This window comes from Schistocerca americana, chromosome 2 (genome assembly GCF_021461395.2).
Source record: "Schistocerca americana isolate TAMUIC-IGC-003095 chromosome 2, iqSchAmer2.1, whole genome shotgun sequence".
Classification (NCBI taxonomy): Eukaryota; Metazoa; Arthropoda; class Insecta; order Orthoptera; family Acrididae; genus Schistocerca; species Schistocerca americana.
The window spans coordinates 738,043,480-738,063,344 of record NC_060120.1 but is presented as its reverse complement, the minus strand read 5'-3'; the positions used below and the strand labels follow the sequence as shown (position 1 = coordinate 738,063,344).

At 38.6% G+C, this 19,865-nt stretch overlaps 1 protein-coding gene across 7 annotated transcripts in view; it reads left to right on the top strand.

Moving 5' to 3' along the window:
• LOC124594806 (serologically defined colon cancer antigen 8 homolog) overlaps nt 1–19,865 on the top strand; it is a 232,612-nt gene that overhangs the window by 47,201 nt on the left and 165,546 nt on the right. The gene's annotated exons all lie outside the window — the stretch shown is intronic.

The following is a 19,865-nucleotide window of genomic DNA, read 5'->3' as shown; positions in this document are numbered from 1 at the left end:
AGTACTTACGTTCTACAAATGGTTTCATATAAAATGTGTTACTTATTTTTGACTATATCCTCTCCATCATTTCTTCATTACGATATATACTTTCTGTATACAGTTGTCTACCTTTTAAATATGTTTCCAGAAATTGCTTGAATTTTCCAATGACACCACTCATCGCAGTTGTGATAAGAGCATGTTATGATGTACTCTATCAAAGGCGTGTGAGAGGTCCAGGAATACTCCAGTTGCTTGGGGCTTTTCATTTATTTTTTCAAGTGCATTGTGGAAAACTGTACTGCTGATGACATGGTACTTTGACCTCTCTGAACCCAAGCTGGAATCACCTACTAGGTCAACATTGTTGTAATGTTCCAAGATTCCTTTTAACATTATTTTCTCAATCAGTTTGCTAAATGTTGAGAGTAGGGCAATGGGTCTGTAGTTCTGAACATAATTTGCCATTTTTGTGTGTAATGGTTGGACTATGGTCAGTTGCAACTTATCAGGAAATACATTGTCTTCAAGAACACTTTTTATTAAATGAAATAATGGTTTCACTAGTTCATGTTTACAGTTCTTAAATAGATATGATGAAATTTCAACTAATCTTCCAGATTTTTTGTTACTGTGGTTGTCAGTAAGCTGCAGGATGTCATTTACACTTACTGCTGTAGTGTACTGCAGTTCTATTTGTTAGTGGACTCAAATGTATACCGTTCAACCAGTTTCGTGTAGACATCATTTTTGACAGTACCTGTAACATCATTATTAAAAATATTGCCAATTAGAGTAGATCAAAATGACATCATTATTCACAGTTAATTCCACATTATTAATTTTAGTTTCTGTTGTGTTGGTTCTGATTTCAGTTACAAATGTCCAGCATGACTCTGAAACAGTATCTGAGCTTTGTAACTGTTGGCTAATTCTCTCTCCATTTAACCTTCAACTTCTTTGCGGCACTGATACTTTTACTGTTTGTAGAATTCTTTGTGAACTTGGAGGTAGTCAGTCTGTGCAAGCTACACATGTTTACCATTTTTTCTCTCAGGGCTTTAGTTTTAACATCTAATGGCACAGGTGGGTGGTCGTAATTTGTTATAATGTGATCTGTTGACAGCTATGTGTGTTATCTGTTGTAGTTACCACTAGTCCAAGTAGATCTTTAGCCCCACAAGATAGAATAAAATTTATAAAATGTTTGCTTTCATGACAGTTATGTAAAGTGTTGAAGTTCATATCTCCAAGTGTGATGGGATTTACACTTTTACATGCTGACATTAATTTAATCAAAACTCCATCAAGTAATTTCAGGAAAGCATCAAAATTTCCACAAGGTGAACTATATATATATATATATATATATATATATATATATATATATATATATATATATGTGTGACAAAGAAAGAGACAACGTGAAGCAGGAATTTGAGAACTGCAGTTTTGAAACAACAGCTGACATACCCACTATCTCTGTAGCAGAGTTTGATACGAAGTTTGATGCACTGTGTGCATTGTTGTCTCTGACTACTTTGATTTGATTTGATCCTGTGATGTATTTGTTTTTGTATGTTGAAGGTTTCCTGCTCAACCCAGCCTTTACACCATCACTCCATCTCCTTCACTTCATTCCTGATTGACAATCAGGGAAACTAATGTGCCACTTCTCCTTCTTCTTCTTCTTCTTCTTCTTCTTCTTCTTCTGTGGCACTACAGTCCAGGATGAACCTTGGACTTCCCAACGAGCTGCTGCCATCCATCAAAGTCACATGCTACTCTCGTCCAGTTTCTGCATACTAGCTTCTGTAGGTCTTCTTCCACTCCATCCAGCCATCTTGCTCAAGGTTGACCTTGCCCCCTTTGTCCTCCTGGATTACCAAAGAGAATCCTCGTTATCACCTCAGACTCCTCCATTCTTGCCAAATGACCTGCCCGTCTTATCCTTCCTCATCATATGATTTTTGTTACAGGAGCATCAGCATATACAGGGTGTTACAAAAAGGTATGGCCAAACTTTCAGGAAACATTCCTCACACACAAATAAAGAAAAGATGTTGTGTGGACATGTGTCCGGAAATGCTTAATTTCCATGTTAGAGCTCATTTTAGTGTCATTAGTATGTACTGTACTTCCTCGATTCACTGCCAGTTGGCGCAATTGAAGGAAGGTAATGTTGACTTCGGTGCTTGTGTTGACATGCGACTCATTGCTCTACAGTACTAGCATCAAGCACATCAGTACATAGCATCAACAGGTTAGTGTTCATCACGAACGTGGTTTTGCAGTCAGTGCAATGTTTACAAATGCGGAGTTGGCAGACGTCCATTTGATGTATGGATTAGCACAGGGCAATAGCCGTGGCGCAGTACGTTTGTATCGAGACAGATTTCCAGAACGAAGGTGTACCCGACAGGAAGACGTTCGAAGCAATTGATCGGCGTCTTAGGGGGCACGGAACATTCCAGCCTATGACTCATGACTGGGGAAGACCTAGAACGACGAGGACACCTGCAATGGACGAGGCAATTCTTCGTGCAGTTGACGATATTCCTAATGTCAGTGTCAGAGAAGTTGCTGCTGTACAAGGTAACGTTGACCATGTCACTGTATGGAGAGTGCTACGGGAGAACCAGATGTTTCTGTACCATGTACAGCGTGTGCAGGCACTATCAGCAGCTGATTGGCCTCCATGGGTACACTTATGCGAATGCTTCATCCAACAATGTGTCAATCCTCATTTCAGTGCAAATGTTCTCTTTACGGATGAGGCTTCATTCCAACATGAATAAATTGTAAATTTTCACACTCTGCATGTGTGGGCTGACGAGAATCTGCACGCAATTGAGCAATCACCTCATCAACACAGATTTTCTGTGAACATTTGGGCAGGCATTGTTGGTGATGTCTTGATTGGGCCCCATGTTCTTCCACCTATGCTCAATGGAGCACGTTATCATGATTTCATACAGGATACTCTACCTGTGCTGCTAGAACATGTGCCTTTACAAGTACGACACAACATGTGGTTCATGCACCATGGAGCTCCTGCACATTTCAGTCGAAGTGTTCGTACGCTTCTCAATAACAGATTCGGTGACCGATGGATTGGTAGAGGCAGACCAATTCCATGGCCTCCACGCTCTCCTGACCTCAGCCCTCTTGACTTTCATTTATGGGGGCATTTGAAAGCTCTTGTCTACGCAACCCGGTACCAAATGTAGAGACTCTTCGTGATCGTATTGTGGACGGCTGTGATACAATACGCCATTCTCCAGGACTGCATCAGCGCATCAGGGATTCCATGCGACGGAAGGTGGATGCATGTATCCTCGCTAACGGAGGACATTTTGAACATTTCCTGTAACAAAGTGTTTGAAGTCACGCTGGTACGTTCTGTTCCTGTGTGTTTCCATTCCATGATTAATGAGATTTGAAGAGAAGTAATAAAATGAGCTCTAACATGGAAAGTAAGTGTTTCCGGACACATGTCCACATAACATATTTTCTTTCTTTGTGTGAGGAATGTTTCCTGAAAGTTTGGCCGTACCTTTTTGTAACACCCTGTATAGTGTACAATTCTGCACTGTACCTTTTCGTTCATTGTTCTCTGTCATACAGCACCAGTTATTCTCCTCAAAACTTTCCTCTCATATCCATCAGGCAGCCTTGCATCGGTTTCCGTCAAGGGCCATGTTTCCAAAGCATAAGTGAGAACTGGTGTAATAAAGGTTTTATAAATAGTGAATTTTGTTGGGCGACTGAGGAGTCATGACCAGAATAAATTACTCAAGGCAAAATATGACTTATTTACTGATATCAGCCTAATCTTAATTTCAGTTGAGATGTCATTAATGCAGGTGACTGTAGAACGAAGATACTTGAAGCTACCAGCCCTTTCAAGTGTGTATCCATTCGCACTGAAAGTTGACGGCATATTGGGTTGATATACTTTCCCAAAGCCCATGTATTTAGTATTATCTTCATTTGTCATAAGACCTATCTTCTTACTTTCTTGACTTAAGGCTGTAAAAGCTTCTTTCAGTGCTGGTACTGTCCGTGCTATGATGTGTACGTCATCTGCATATGCTAAAATCTGCACTGACTTGTAGAAGATGGTGCCCCTGGTCTGTAGGCTTGCTTTCCTAATCACCTTCTCGAGTGCTACATTAAGTAATAAGCATCTGATGCATCTCCTTGATGTAGCCCATTTTTTATTTCCAGGGGTTCTGAGTAATTTCCTCAAACTCGAATGCAGCTTCTTATGTCAGACATCATCATTTTAATCATTCCCAGGAGCTTTCCATGTATCCCCATATCCTGTAAGGCATGGAAAAACTGGTTTCTATTGATGCCAGCATATGCAGCCTTAAAGTCAATAAAGAGGTGATGTGTTCCAATTCTATATTCAACAGTTTTCTCCAAAATTTGGCGCAGGTTGAAAATCTGGTCTCTTATTGACCTTCCTCGTCGAAATCTGCTTTGGTATATTCCAATTTCTTTATCCACCTGTGGAAGTAGCCGATCAAAAATAATATTAGATAACACTTTGTACCCCAGGTTCAGAAGGGTGATTCCATGGTGGTTTCTACACTCCATTCGGTCGCCCCTTTTTATGTATGGACATAATATTCCTTCATTCCATTCATCTGGTATCCTTTCCTGTTCCCATGTGAGGATGATAAGTTCAAACAGAGACTGTTCTAATGTTGCTCCTCCACATTTTAGCAGTTCTGCAGGAATGCTATCAGTGCCAATTTCCTTAAAGCTTTTTTAACGTCCTCTAACCCAAGGCCATCCAGTGGCTGTTCATCCTCCAATCATTGCTCACAATCATTAGAGATATCCTCTGCTGGCTGTATCTCACAATTCAGCAGGTTATTAAAGTACCTTTGCCATCTTTCCAGAAATGTGCCACTACTCACCAAATTTCCACTGTGAAACCAAACTGTAACATCATTACTGCATGGGTCCTTCTGATAACTTATGCTTGCTGATCAGCCTAAACCGAGACCAGGGTTCTCTGTTACCCCTTGAATACATACTGGTTTTTGTGAGAGGATGGTGGGTGAATAGCTAATTTAGTGCCAAAATTCCCAGGAATGCAAAGATATCTCTCCTCATCTCCATATGTGCACTGCAGGCCACCCAAGAAGCAGACCCAGACTTATTAGTACGCATTACTGTCATCTTGCTGGGATGAGTCACAACTACTATCTAGCTCATTCTACAAAGGTGGTTAAACGTTTGTTCTGGTTTCATGCAAGCAGTAAATTGGTATGCCCTTCCACACAATGATTAGGACTGCAGATGACGTACAACCACCTCGCATACATCTTGCCAGTTGCGCAATGAACACATATCACTCCTTTTAGTATGATGCATATTGATGTTTTAAATTGCATTAACAAATTACCCTTGAAACACATGAAAGAATCAACAGTGATGTCTTCTAGGGCATAGATATTTGTTATTAGTGAATTAGTGAATGTCCCTTCTTGTGTCTGTAATACTGGTTTATTACAACATATTTGCATTTCAAAACAAAAGAGATTCTGGTCAGACCTTAGTTTTAATTGAGAAACTCTAGTGAGGCATAGCGAAACAACTGAAAAATACAACAGATACAACAGCTTCACAGAGCCATGGTATAGCTCCTCAAATAAAATAGTAGTATCTTAAAGACAGAGCTTTTGTTCCGCAGTGTATATAAACTCAAAAAAAAACTGACTATTAGCAGTTTTTAGTAATAATGTATGGATATTTTCTCAATCATCTGTGTTGTAAAAGGAAAATATAACTTAATTAATGGCAGTCATGTTATGCCTCTTTCTTTGTAGCTCCCTTTTTATGAAAAATGATGCTCGTGTAATATATAGGGATTAGAAGTGGAATGCCATCCCTGTGTTTTATAATTGTAATTGATGGTTATACAGTTCCTTTGCCATGTACTATGCATCTTGCACATCTAAATTATAATTTTTTAACTCATTGACATTGAGATGAGAGCAGTTTGTTGTCTGTCTTAAAGTTTAAAGAGCGCAGGGTAGTGATATGGGAGAGATGGAAATATTGGTTTGAACTGCCTTATTAAGTCAAACAGGGTTGCCACAGGCTCTGGAAATCAGGGAGATCAGGGAATTTCAAACATATCAAGGAAATATCAGCAAAATTTGAAAAAAATCTCGTTTTTGTCTCAGTAGATGAAATGGTTCATTTATTGAGGTGTCATGCATTGTCGCTGGCTGGGTGCAGGTGAGTATGTGCGCGGCTTCCTACTCCCTCAGTACTACTATTTCTCCCCTTCCTACAACTCCCCTCAGCTTGCAGTCAGTGCTGCAACCACTTCTTGCCACTAGCCTAGCAGTTGCCAAAGAGAGGCAGGGAGGCATGAGGTGTGGTTTCTTTGGATCAGTTTCTCAGGGACTGTAGACACAGCGGCTGGAGATGGCGGTCGTGTGTGCATGAATTGTGTCTGAGTGATTGTGTAAATATGTGTGTGCTGTCATTTTCTGGTAAAAGCTATGGCTAAAAATTTAGTTGTGAGAGTGTGATTGTCTTTTCTACATGCCTGTCTGTGGCTCAGCAATCATCTTTATGTTGAGTTGCTACCTATCCTCTTTATTATCGATGCTCAAAGTATTTGAACAAGTCATCTGTTGCATGGATTGATCAATCCATGGTCTCATTTCATCAACATGCTGTCTGTGATTCGTGAAAAACTGGCCACAGGAGTGGATTTCCACGACGGGCCAAAACCTCAGACCGTTTCTGCAGGGATCTCTAATAGATCAGGCCTGCGGATCTGAAGCCCTTCATTTCCCACTAATGTGCAGGCCCTGCCCATAGAATCTAGTCTCACCGATCTGGCCACAACCTGGGACTATTTGTGAATGGTTTAATGCAGCAGATCCTTGTGGTTTGTTCATGGACCCAGGACTGCAGTGCTCCTCAGCAGGGCAGAGGCTATGGGCGTGGATTTTGGGAATTGTGACTGTCTCTCTGCAAGTATGTTGTATAGTCCAACATTTTATACATATTTTGTTTGTTCTAGTAAATTTTGCCACTTCAAAAGTAGTTTATATATTAGAAGGTATGGGCAATAAGAAGAAGACAGTTGTGTCAGGCACTGGCACTGGTATGTACTCATCTATTTCTCGAAAGAAACATCACACAATACCTATAAAACACAGTGGCAGTCATCTGTGGTGGTGTTTTACACGTTTCTTTCCTGTTGTATACACTTCTTTGAAGAGACAAACTTTTTTCTGAGGTTAGTTCTGAAACCAGTGAAGGTACTTTAAATCTGTCCTGCGACTCCAAGGAAATGCGTATTTTTGTCACCAAAAGTGTTCTGTTTTATTGAAATAAAATAACATGAACGGTCTTAATGAAACACACATGCCATTTGGTGTGCTTTCGCCATCTAAAAACAGTTCATTACAAAAGATGTTGATGTAAGTACTTAAGAGTTTTGCTCATATCAGGAAACACCTTCTGCTTGCAAGTTTTTTTTTAGATACGTCCTTGTTTGCACTATCATTTCTTGTACCATAGCTGCAAAGACGGATTGTCAACTTACATCTTAACTTACCCTTGAGACCTCAAAATTTGTCGGGGAAAAATGCTACAACTTGTCTCGAAGTCAGGGAAATATTAGGAAATTTCACTTGGGGAAACTTGTGGCATCCGTGTCAAAGCATTTAGTAGTGGAGTTGGACTGAATAACTTTGGAGGGAGATATAAAGTTTTACAGCTCTAGTTATCACGTGTTGTTGTAGAGTTTGTCACCTCAGAAAAGATTTGTATCTGCTCATACGCTTTCTGACAGAGTGGTTCCAAATTAATATTGGCTGTTATTTTCTTCCTTCTACAACATATCCTACAGACTGGTTCTTAACAGGTTTAAGGCTTAAATATACAGTTCCTTAAATGTAATGTCTCTCTTCGGCCTTCACAGTCTGTCTACATACAATGGTTAAATTACATGGTAGATGACCAGATCAGTTTAGAGGATATTAATATGAGTATTAGATTTCACTTGTTGTTGTGTTATATTTTATTTAATGTTTTCCTAAGAACTCCCAAATATAATTACAGGGCGGTAGTCATCATTTATTCATTTTGATGGTTTGTGTGTTTTTTATGTCAGTGCAGTCTGTCGAATAAGTCCAATGAATGGTGATCCATTGTAGTCTAATATATTCTAATTCAGGAGTCTCACTTTTGATGTCATTAGTGTGCCATATTAAGCCAGAATGAGTTTTACATATTTTATGCGTAAGCTTTTTTATGTCCCATTGTGACAAACATACAAATCAACTTTCTGGAATTTTAACTGAAGTGGCCTGGCATATCTATGAGAAAAACAAATGTTGTGACTGCTCAGTACTGTAAATTAAAGAGGAAATGTGAAGTCTAGTGTCCAGTCTCCATTCAGTTAACAAGAAGATTGCAGGATTTGGTTGCACCAGGTTCTGAAGCACAGTGCTGTATATGGGGAATGCTTTAAGAAATGTACTTACGTGCCAGATATAATATATTTCCTATTACATTAACAGCCAATATCGTATGATTTATTTTACCATTCAGGTGTTAATTAGGGTATCTGGAAAACATAACATAAATCAGTCACCTGTACCTGAAAAGTGTTATAATAGACGAAGACAAATTTAGTAGAATTTATAGACGAAACATCGTGGTCATTTAAATTAAGAATAAAAAGGCTTCTGTATGTACAAATAAAAAAATAAACAAAATTTAAAAAAAACCTACATACCAGGAACTATTACAAAATTCCAAATCAGAATATTAGGGTGAACAGCAACAAAGAAATCTTATATATATATAAAGCGTTGGCATGTTGATAAACACACAAACAAACACAAACACACACACAAAATTCAAGCTTTCACAACGAACGGTTGCTTCATCAGGAAAGAGGGAAGGAGAGGGAAAGACGAAAGGATGTGGGTTTTAAGGGAGAGGGTAAGGAGTCATTCCAATCCCGGGAGTGGAGAGACTTACCTTAGGGGGAAAAAAGGACAGGTATACACTCGCACAGGCACGCATATCCATCCGCACATATACAAACACAAGCAGACATTTGTAAAGGCCAATATATATACGTATGACTGTGTGGTGTGTTCCTTCAAAAGAACAGACACCATGCAGATCCTGCAGTTGTGAAACACTATATGTAAATTGAAAGGCAATCACTGCTGTCAGCTGCAATGGGACATTAAGCAGAATCATCAGTGTCAAGCGAAAATTTGTACCAGACTGGCATTCGAACCCGGGATCTCCTGCTTACTAGGCAGGTGCGATAACCACTGTGCCATCCAGGACACAGCATTATTGCAACTGCACGGTCTACCTTGGTACGCCTCACGGCCCATCCACACTCCCACCGAGCACCACCTGTCCATAGTCCCTGTCCATTATACTCCCGTTTGTTACTCAGAAATTCCCACCGGAGGTCGGACGTCTTTTGTGCATTTGCTCTGAAGAAAGTGGATCCATTGCCCAGTCAGGCTTACCAATTTTATGAATTTACAGTGTCTGTTCCTTCCAAAGAACAGACACCATGCAGATCCCGCAGCTGTGAAGCACTATATGTCAATGGAAAGGGGATCACTGCTGTCAGCTGATAGCTACACACCATATAGCGGAGATACTGAGTTGCGATAGGCACAACAAAAAGACTGTCAGAAAGTAAGCTTTCAGCCAACAAGGCCTTTGTCAAACAGAGACAGACTGCAAGCAGCAGTGCATGGTGGGAGAGGCAACTGGTTGGGGGTAAGGAGGAACGTGGGGCAGGAAGGGGGGAGGGATAGCAAGGTAGGAGTGGAAGACAGTAAAGTATTGTTAGTCGGAGTGTGCAGGGATGAGGCGGAGAGTAGGGCAGCTAGGTGCAGTGGGGAGATTAAATTGAGGGCAGAGGAGAGAGGGGGTGTAGTGGAAAGGGAGAGAAGTAAAAAGACTGGTTGCATTGGTGGAATAGAGGGCTGTGTAATGCTGGAATGGGAACAGGGAAGGAGCTGGATGGGTGAGGACAATGATTAACGAAGGTTAAGGCTAGGAGGGTTATGGGAATGTAGGATGTGTTACAGGGAAAGTTCCCACCTACGCAGTTCACAAAAGCTGCTGTTGGTGAGAAGCATCCATATGGTACAGGCTGTGAAATGAAGGATATTATGTTCGGCAGCGTGTTCAGCAACAGGGTGGTCCACTTGTTTCTTGGCCACAGTTTGCCTGTGGCCATTCATGCAGACAGACAGCTTGTTGGTTGTCATGCCTACATAGCACTTGGCACAGTGGTTGCCGCTTAGCTTGTAGACCATAAGACTTTCACAGGTAGCTCTGCCTTTGATGGGATAGGTGATGTTTGTGACCGGACTGGGGTAGGTGGTGGTTGGAGGATGTATGGGACAGGTCTTGCATCTAGATCTATTACAGGGATAGGAACCATGAGGTAAGGGGTTGGGAGCAGGGGTTTGATAGGGATGGATGAGTGTATTGTGTAGGTTCATTGGACGGCAGAATACCACTGTGGGACATGTGGGAAGGATAGTGAGCAGGACATTTCTCATTTCAGAGCATGATGCACAAATTTTAACACTAAAAGCTTATTGGTCTCAAACAAATGTTGTATAAAATTACGAGCTATGTAGAAAAGCTTATCCAATTGCAGTAGAGAGTTTTTTAAACCTCATTAAGGAGCAAAAGTGACAGGATTTTCATAGTGCCAATAACATAGATGACAAATATAATGCTTTCTTTAACAGGTTTCTCATGCTTTTTGAAAGTTGCTTTCCATTAGAACATTCTAAACAGTGTACTTGCTGTGAAAGACCGCCTGGGTGTCTGACTAGTGGGATAAGGATGTCATGCAGGATAAAGTGAGAATTATATCAGAATTTTGGAAGTAGTCACAATAGAGCTACAGTAACCCATTACAAATAGTACTGTAAGGTGCTTAAAATGTTATTAGGAAGGCAAAGACAACGTGGTACACAAATTGAACAGCTAATCCACAGAATAAAATTAAAACCATATGGTCAGTCATGGAGGTGTCTGGTCAGCAGCACAAGGTTGATGATATAAAGTCACTACATAGAAAAATGTTTCTGTTATTGATAAGTCAGATATATGTACTGTATTTAACAATCTCTTTCTGAACATTGCTTGTGAATTACATAAAAACTTAGGCTCTACGAGGATTCATATAACTCTTGTGGAAAATGCCTTTTCGAGACTGATATCTAAAATACTCCTCTTTGACACTGACAAGGGGGAAATTGATTCAATAATTAAATCACTGAAGACTAATGACTCACATAGATATGATGAAGTATCTAGCAGGGTATTAAAGTACTGTGCTGCACATGTTATCCCAGCCATATTTGTAATATTTCCTTTAGGAGTGGTCAGTTTCCTGAATGATTAAAGTACTCAGTAATATAACTGCTGTATGAAAAGGGAGAAAGGGATAATGTAGGCAATTTTAGACCCATTTCTATGCCATTAGTGTTTGCTTAAACTCTTGAAAAGGCTGTTTATGTAAGAATAATTGAAAAGGCTGTCTATATAAGAATAATTGATCAATTTGTTTCACATTATGTGCAGTCAAATGTGCAGTTTGGATTTAGGAGTGGTTTACCAACTGAAAATGCTATATCCTCTTTTCTCTGTGAGGTACTGGATGGATTAAACAAAAGGTTTCGAACACTAGGCACCTTTTCTTTTATTTAACTAAGGCATATGATTATGTTGATCACAAAATATTGCTCCAAAGTTGGACCATTATGGAATGTGGGGAGTAGCTCACAATTGGTTCACCTCTTACTTTAATAACAGAAACCAAAATGTCATTCTCCTGAGTATTGAGAGTGGCTATGATGTGGGGCCTGTGAGGGGTACTGTTATGGGGGGTGCCCCAGGGGTCAATGCCGGCGCCACTCCCGTTCCTTATTTTTATGAATGATATGCCCTCTAGTATTACAGGTGATTCTAAAATATTTCTGTTTGCTGATGACAGTAAAGGATGTTGCATGCAATGTTGGCACTGTGTTTACAGTTTCTGACACATAATTCAACAAAACATGACACTTTAATTTCACAGAATGGGCATATGACTAGCAAAACTGAAAAGTTCAAATTTGTAGGTGTTCAAATAGATAGTAAACTGTTATGGAAAGCCCCCATTCAGGATCTTGTCCAAAGACTTAATGCTGCCATTTTCACTATCAGAACGCTATCTGAAGTAAGTGATAGTTCGACACAAAAAGTAGTCTACTTTGCTTATTTTTATTCGCTTACGGTGTATAGTATTGTATTGTGGGTTACCTCACCCATTCTCAAAGGATAGTTTTGGCTCAGAAACAGGTAGTTCAGGCAGTAAGTGGTGTAAATTCGTGAACTTCTCGCCAATCCCAGTTCATTAGTCCGGATATTCTTACATTGGCCTCGCAATACATATATACTTTACTGTCATATCTCGTTAACAGTGTGAGGTTATTTCCAAGAATTAGAACATCTCATTCAGTTAATACCATGCAAAATTCCAATCTGCGTTTGGATCACACTTCCTTGACTCTTGCGCAGAAAGGCATGTAGGATACTGCTGTGTCCATTTTCAGTAACCTACCACAAGAATTCAGAAATCTTAGCAGTAATCCATGTGCTTTCAAATCTAAACTGAAGAGTTTTCTCGTGGGTCACTCGTTCTATTCTGTTGTGGAGTACATTGAAAAATTAAGGTGATCCCGGTGTTATACTGTTTATTGCAATTACACAAACTTATGGCTTGTCGGTTTTTTGGATTATTGAACATTTTATTTTATCTGCTATTACTTTTCTGTTGTAATTTCATGTACTGACTCATTCTATGACGGAGATTTCTCCTCAATTTGGTCGTATAGAACTAGACTTTAAAAAAACTATCAGGGCACAGTTTGACAAAGCTAGAGACTATGAACGAGTAGTCCACTATTTGCACATTCAAATGTGGGCTGTGGAAGCTGCTAGGACAGTTGCTCTGGACAATTTTAAGGCTTCTTTGAATTTCATCAGGGGCTGCAAAGAAGAATACAAATTTTGTCGAGGCATATCACTACAGTCATTGTATGCAATCAGATTGAAGAAGACCATATTATTAGAAAGAGAGCAGAAACATTTGTGGCCAATGTAAACAAGTTCATTTAAGACACAAACATGGGTAATACCAGATCTGTCAGATTTTTCAAACCTTCAGAAATGCTGTCTAGACAAAAAGTCCAATCTCTAGTTGATACATTTACTGTTTGTTCTTAGTTGCTTTTTTATTTTAGGGGTTAAGTGTTTCTGCAACAAATAGTCACTGCACTGGTCTCTTATTTTGTTTTAACTCTTACACATTGATTTTTTTTCATATTTTGGTCCAAATCAACTTAAAATGCAAATACTTCAAAACTGTTTCCAGTATCATAACGAAATCATGCTTTTATAAAAATACAGCAAAGTCCAAAAGTTTTCAACACAAAGTGATATTTTCTACAAGTAAGTAAGAAAATGCGATATAGAGTCATTATGTTACCTTGATTTAATAGAGGTCTACACTTTGATACACATTATGTAAATACTCATTTTACTAAGGTTTGAAGCTCCTCTTTTCTTTCTTCCGTGTTTGCAATTTAAAAACTGGGTGGTATTGGAAATCAGCCTTATGCAAACACAGTTAGTTTATTTTTATATTTACCCACACATGTTTTGACACCAATGTGTCATCTTCTATCAGTCAAATTTTTTTATTATTCCTGTAACGTACAATATCATATTTGTAATGATTTAACTACTGTAGGCCTAAGAAATACAATATTTGTAATTTGCTTCGTTTTGTTTGGACACTCACCTTAAAATTACATTGCTAACTGAATTGTATTATTATACATCGATTTTAGAGTTCGTTTTGGGTGATTTTTTGACAGCATGTCATCTGCAAACTAACCATGAAGAAAATTATTGCGTATTTGTGGAGAGCTGTTTCGAGGATACAGGTTATGTACGTTTCTGTACTTACACTTTCCATCCTGTTTCGTGTCCCTGGTTGGTGTCTCAATCAGCTGCTGTTTAGTGCATTGCTTTCACTCAGTTTATCACAAATTTCCACTCACTACTTCACCTCACATGCAGTTACACAAAATGTGGCAAAATGTGATCTGCACACAAACTTCTGACGACACACTGAATGAGAGGTGATATGTTATTGCCATTGCTCACTTGTTCATCGCTGGTCTTGTGTTCATTATGGCGCTCATTTTGTTGGAACATGTCTGGGTAAATATAAAAATAATCTGAATTGTGTTTGCATAAGGCTGATTTCCAAAACCACCCAGTTTTAAAATCGCAAACACAGAAGAAAGAAAAGATGAGCTTCAAACCTTAGTAAAATGAGTATCTCAACTCCGAGCCAAGCATTTCCCATGAAGCTCTACAACAAATGCAAGAATATAACAGTACAACTGCATAAAACTGTCCTCAACCTCAGGTTTAACAAAATCTGTCAAAGTAATAACATAACCCCTGGTTTTGTAAAAGTCAATGTAAACAGCAAGTCACCTGCGGCACAAGTAACCAAAAGAATAGCAGAAATTATTTGGTTAGAAGAAGAAATTTGTTTCCTATATGCGAAAAAACAGCAGCTTGATCTTCAACTGTACAAAACACATCTTGAATTAGCCAAACTCTTAGAAACACCAACCCATTTTGATAACATAACTCAAGAAGTCAGGTCTTACACAGAAACACTAATGAACAAAAAGAAAGAAACACACAATAAGAAACTGAATCACCCCATGAGATCTGCCACAACAATAGATAAAGAAGACAGAATAGGGACCCAACATCAGTTCCATGGCAGACTCGTCAATTTAACTGACATAGAATTAACAAAACAAGAAAGAAAATTACTTGAAAAGAGGCCTAAACACAAAACATAAACACAAACCTGTCACACAAAATCATAGAAAACCTGATCACAGAAACAGAATACATAATAAAGCAAGAAGAAAAATTGGAGAACCCAAATTTCAATGCCAACTTGACATAGGAACTTGTAGCAGAAGAGATAAAACACATAATAAAGGAGAAGAAGACCCACAGCATCTCAAAAACAAAAACATCAGAGCAAAATATATCTATAAAACTAAACAAAAAATTCCAAAAACACAATGCAATCATCACCACAGCAGACAAAGGGAATACACTTGTACTGATGAAGGCAGCAGAGTACATCAAGAAAACAGAAGAATTCATAGAATGACCCTACCATAAGGTACCAAAGAAACATTGAAAAAACTCTTAAAAACGCTCTGAGTCACCATCACAGAAACTCAGGCCAAATACATGACACAAAAGAATCCCAAAGCACCCAGCCTCAATAGTTTACCAAAGATACATAAAAATAACTGTTCAATCAGGCCCGTAATCAGTTTCAAAAATGCACCATCTTACCATCTAGCTAGACACTTGCATACATTGCTACAGAAATTATACACTTTCACAGAGAACAGAAACTTAAAAAATACAAGTGAACTGATAGAAAAGATAAAAGATATAAACATACCATCAACAGCAATCCTGGTATCTTTTGACATCACATCCATGTACACAAATGTGCCAGTAGAAAAAACAATCAGCATTGTTAAAAAACAGCTGCAGTATCAAGGGGACATAACAATTACATACATAGATGAAATAGAAGCCATCCTAAAGATTATAACAGAACAAAACTACTTCACTTTCAAGAAAGAGTTCTATTTGCAAAAACATGGCCTACCAACGGGCTCACCCATCAGTGGTCTACTTGCAAACATATTTCTAAACCACATTGAAAACAAAATATTCAATGAAATAATACATCCAAAACAGAACAAGATTATATACTGATACCGATATGTAGATGACATCATTTGCTTGATTGATGAAACAGATACCCGAATGAAACAATTACACAGTGACATAAATACAGTTCACCCAAAAATAAAATTCGCCATTGAGACAGAAGAGGAACTGAAGCTTAATTTCTTAGACATTACCATGCACAAAATCAACAACAAACATAATTTTGGAATTTTCAGGAAACCTACAGCCACACGTACAACCATTCACATCAACTCCAACCATGCACAAAAACACAAACTCTAAAATTTCAGACACATGCTACACAGGCTCAACAGAACTCCACTGGACAAACTCAACTACACACAGGAACTAAATACAATACACCAAATAGCCAGGGAGAATGAGTACAACACACAAATGATAATCAAACTGAACAACAAAATTACACACTAACATACAGTAACAAAAATGTACACAAGGTGGGAAACATATTGTAGAAACAATGGCTACAAATATCATTCCCCACAAATAATACAGTACAGAAGCATCTAAGACCTAAGAACATCATTCCTGACAAATTCTCCAAATCTGGAACATATCGGTTAACCTGCAGTTCATGTCAGTCGGTCTTCATAGGCCAAACATGCAGAAAGTGATAGTACACACTCCATTTTTGCAGTCCATCTAATACAAGAAAACTAACACCCAAAAAACATGGAGACTAACCTGAAGGTCCTCAGAGAAAGCAACAGTCTCTATCAAAAACTCACAATAGAGGAGAACTACCACATACAAAAACCAATAATACAGGAAAATTGAGTCCTGAATGAAAATACAACACTGTGCAACAGAACACTGTTTGGAACACTCAATGAATTATACAAAAATGAAAAGGAAAATTGAGTCCTGAATGAAAATACAACACTGAGCAACAGAACACTGTTTGGAACACTCAGTGAACTATACAAAAATGACTCTCCACAAGAAACATAAAAAAATAAAAAGTTCCTCTCTCTCTCTCTCTCTCTCTCTCTCTCTCTCTCTCTCTTCACTCACACACACACACACACACACACACACACACACACACACACACACACACACACATTCAAAATGAGCACCATAACAAACACAAGACCAACGATGAACAAGTGAGCAACGACAATAACATATCACCTCTCATTCAGTGTGTCGTCAGAAGTGTGTGTGCAGATCACATTTCGCCACATTTGGTGTAACTGCATGTGAGGTGAAGTAGTGAGTGGAAATTTGTGATAAACTGAGTGAAAGCAATGCACCAAACAGCAGCTGATTGAGACACCAACCAGGGACACGAAACAGGATGGAAAGTGTAAGTACAGAAACGTACATAACCTGTACCCTCGAAACAGCTCTCCACAAAATGCAATAATTTTCTTCATGGCTAGTTAGCAGATGACATGCTGTCAAAAAATCGCCGGAAACAAGCACTAAAATCGATGTATAATAATACAGTTCAGTTAACAATGTAATTTTAAGGTAAGTGTCCAAACAAAATTAAGCAAATTACAAATATTGTTTTTGTTAGGCCTATTTCTTAGGCCTTTACAGGAATAAAAATAAAAAAGAAATTGACTCACGCAAGATGACACATTGGTGTTGAAACATGTCTGGGTAAATATAAAAATAAACTATTTGTGTTTGCATAAGTTTGATTTCCAAAACCACACATTATGTAACGTTAAACATTATACAGTCTGTCTAAGTAAATGTGTCCCTTTTAGATGCCTGCATATCATTATTGGCTGTAAATCAAGCTTTCTGATCTGCGGGGACGGTTACTGTTTTTGTAAGTTGCAGTTTGGTAGCTTTCTTCATGCACTTAGACTCTTCCCTTCTAATTTTGTTTATTGTACTGAGCAAGCTAGTCTGGTTTGTTTTCAGATATCATGCTAGTGAAAGTGATGTGAAGATGTTTTTACGCTTAAAATTTCTTGCTTTATTTAGATGTGGGTATACAAGTTTCATCACTACAAAATCCGTAAGACATTCACCACCAGGATAAGTTTCATCTTTACACAGACATGGGAAAGCATTTAACACATATATTTGGAATCTTTTTGACAGCCATTCAACTTGATGGGTTTTGAAGACATGAAATGAGTAACCTGGCATCACACGTGTATGGGAACTAGGCTTATTGCTCATCAACAGAAATATATGGAAAAGGAATGTACATGTTTTGACATTTTACTGTGACCCTCTTCCATACATCTGATGTAAGAGCAAACTTATTGTTACTTAGTCTCTTCAACTGTGTCAGCTGGAACCTTCTAATTTCTATGAAGTGATTATGTGATATCGCAAACTTGCAAAACTGTATTCCCTATTTCTCTGACCAAACAAGTTTCACTTCTCTTCCTTCATATTCAATGGCATTCCTACTATAGGGAAAAGCAAGAAATGCATCAAGCCGCTCTAGCGGTAATGCCGTACTCACCTCTGTTTCAGAGCATTTATGAAGAAGTTTGAGAAGAGAGTCACCAATAAAATAAGCTCAGTTGGTAGAACACTTGCCCACGAACGACGAAGGTCTCGAGTTCGGGTCTCGGTCTGGCACACAGTTTTAATCTGCCAGGAAGCTTAAAAAACATACAATCTCAAATATTTTATTTCTTACTATGATTCATTAGAATGTTAATCACTGCCCTCTGAGTCACCTGAGCTCCCTGCTGTTCTTTCTTTTGCATCCCACTCAGAATCAGCTGAAATACTGTCTTCACGTTCTCCTTCAGATTCAATTTCTCCAGTCATCTGTGAGGCTGAGCCATGCTGCTCTACTTCACACTGCCTGTTTGTTTTATTTGCATCAAGCTTTATCCTGTGAATGATGCCACACATAGTTTCATATCTGCATTATAGTAGCAGATGCAATAAAGGCTACCAACAATGTACAGCAATCAGCAATGTCTAATTTATTCAAAGGGACAAAAATGTCACATCAGTGGTTCTAGGCTTTCTTTTTTTTCTTTTTTTTTTCTTTTTTAATTTCTTCCCAGAAAATATGGAATTGTTATGTTGAGTTTTATTTCAAAATCAACTAGGCCAAGAAATATTAAAAGTCATGGAGTCTCATCCACCTCCTAAAACAGTTAAAAGAAAAAGAGGGGCTAAAATTTTTCTACAGGACAAAGTTGTCCTATTGACAGCTCTAGTGTTATGGCACACATATGGAATGGTGGCCAGAGGTGAAAAATCAACAGCTGGTGTGATATAATCCGTTCATCCTGCCATGCACAGTTACACAATGGATGTGCCTGTGTCAATGGATGGTAAATGAGTGAACAAGCTTTATATTTGTGTGCAGGAAACACAGGGGAGATTTCATCCACAGGTTGCAAAGAAACTAGCAGCAGCATGTCCATAGGCCAACCATATTGAAACGAGCAAAAGTGGAAAAATGACCAAAGAGCACATGAAAAGCTTTTTCAGTTTGGTCCTTTGAGAACACGTTGGTGAGAATGCTGTATTATTTTCTGATTCATGGTTTGGGCACAAAGATTGCAATGTGATAGAAGAATATTTTCCCAAGAAGAATATTACGTTATAGATACTGCCACCAAAGACAACTAAATACTGCCAACCTCTGGATGTATATTTCTTTTGACAGTACAAACTCTGTTGCATATGTCTTGTTGATTTTGTGCACTTGTGAACTGACAAACCACAGATCATATCGTCATCTGCCTTCGCTCTGTAACTTACAACCATCTTTCTGCAATGAGGTATAGACCTATAATAACATACATGTGACAAAGGTCCACATACAAAGATGATATTCATGTCACATCATTTGATAGTGTGGTCACTGTGGCTTTTGATGTTATACTATTGCAGTGAGGATACACTGAAGACAGTGTAGCATGTCCGCATGTTGCCTTTGTTAAGTATGCATACTGTTACATTTCATTGTGTTTTAATCATTTTATTGAAACTCTACATTTGCACTTTGATGA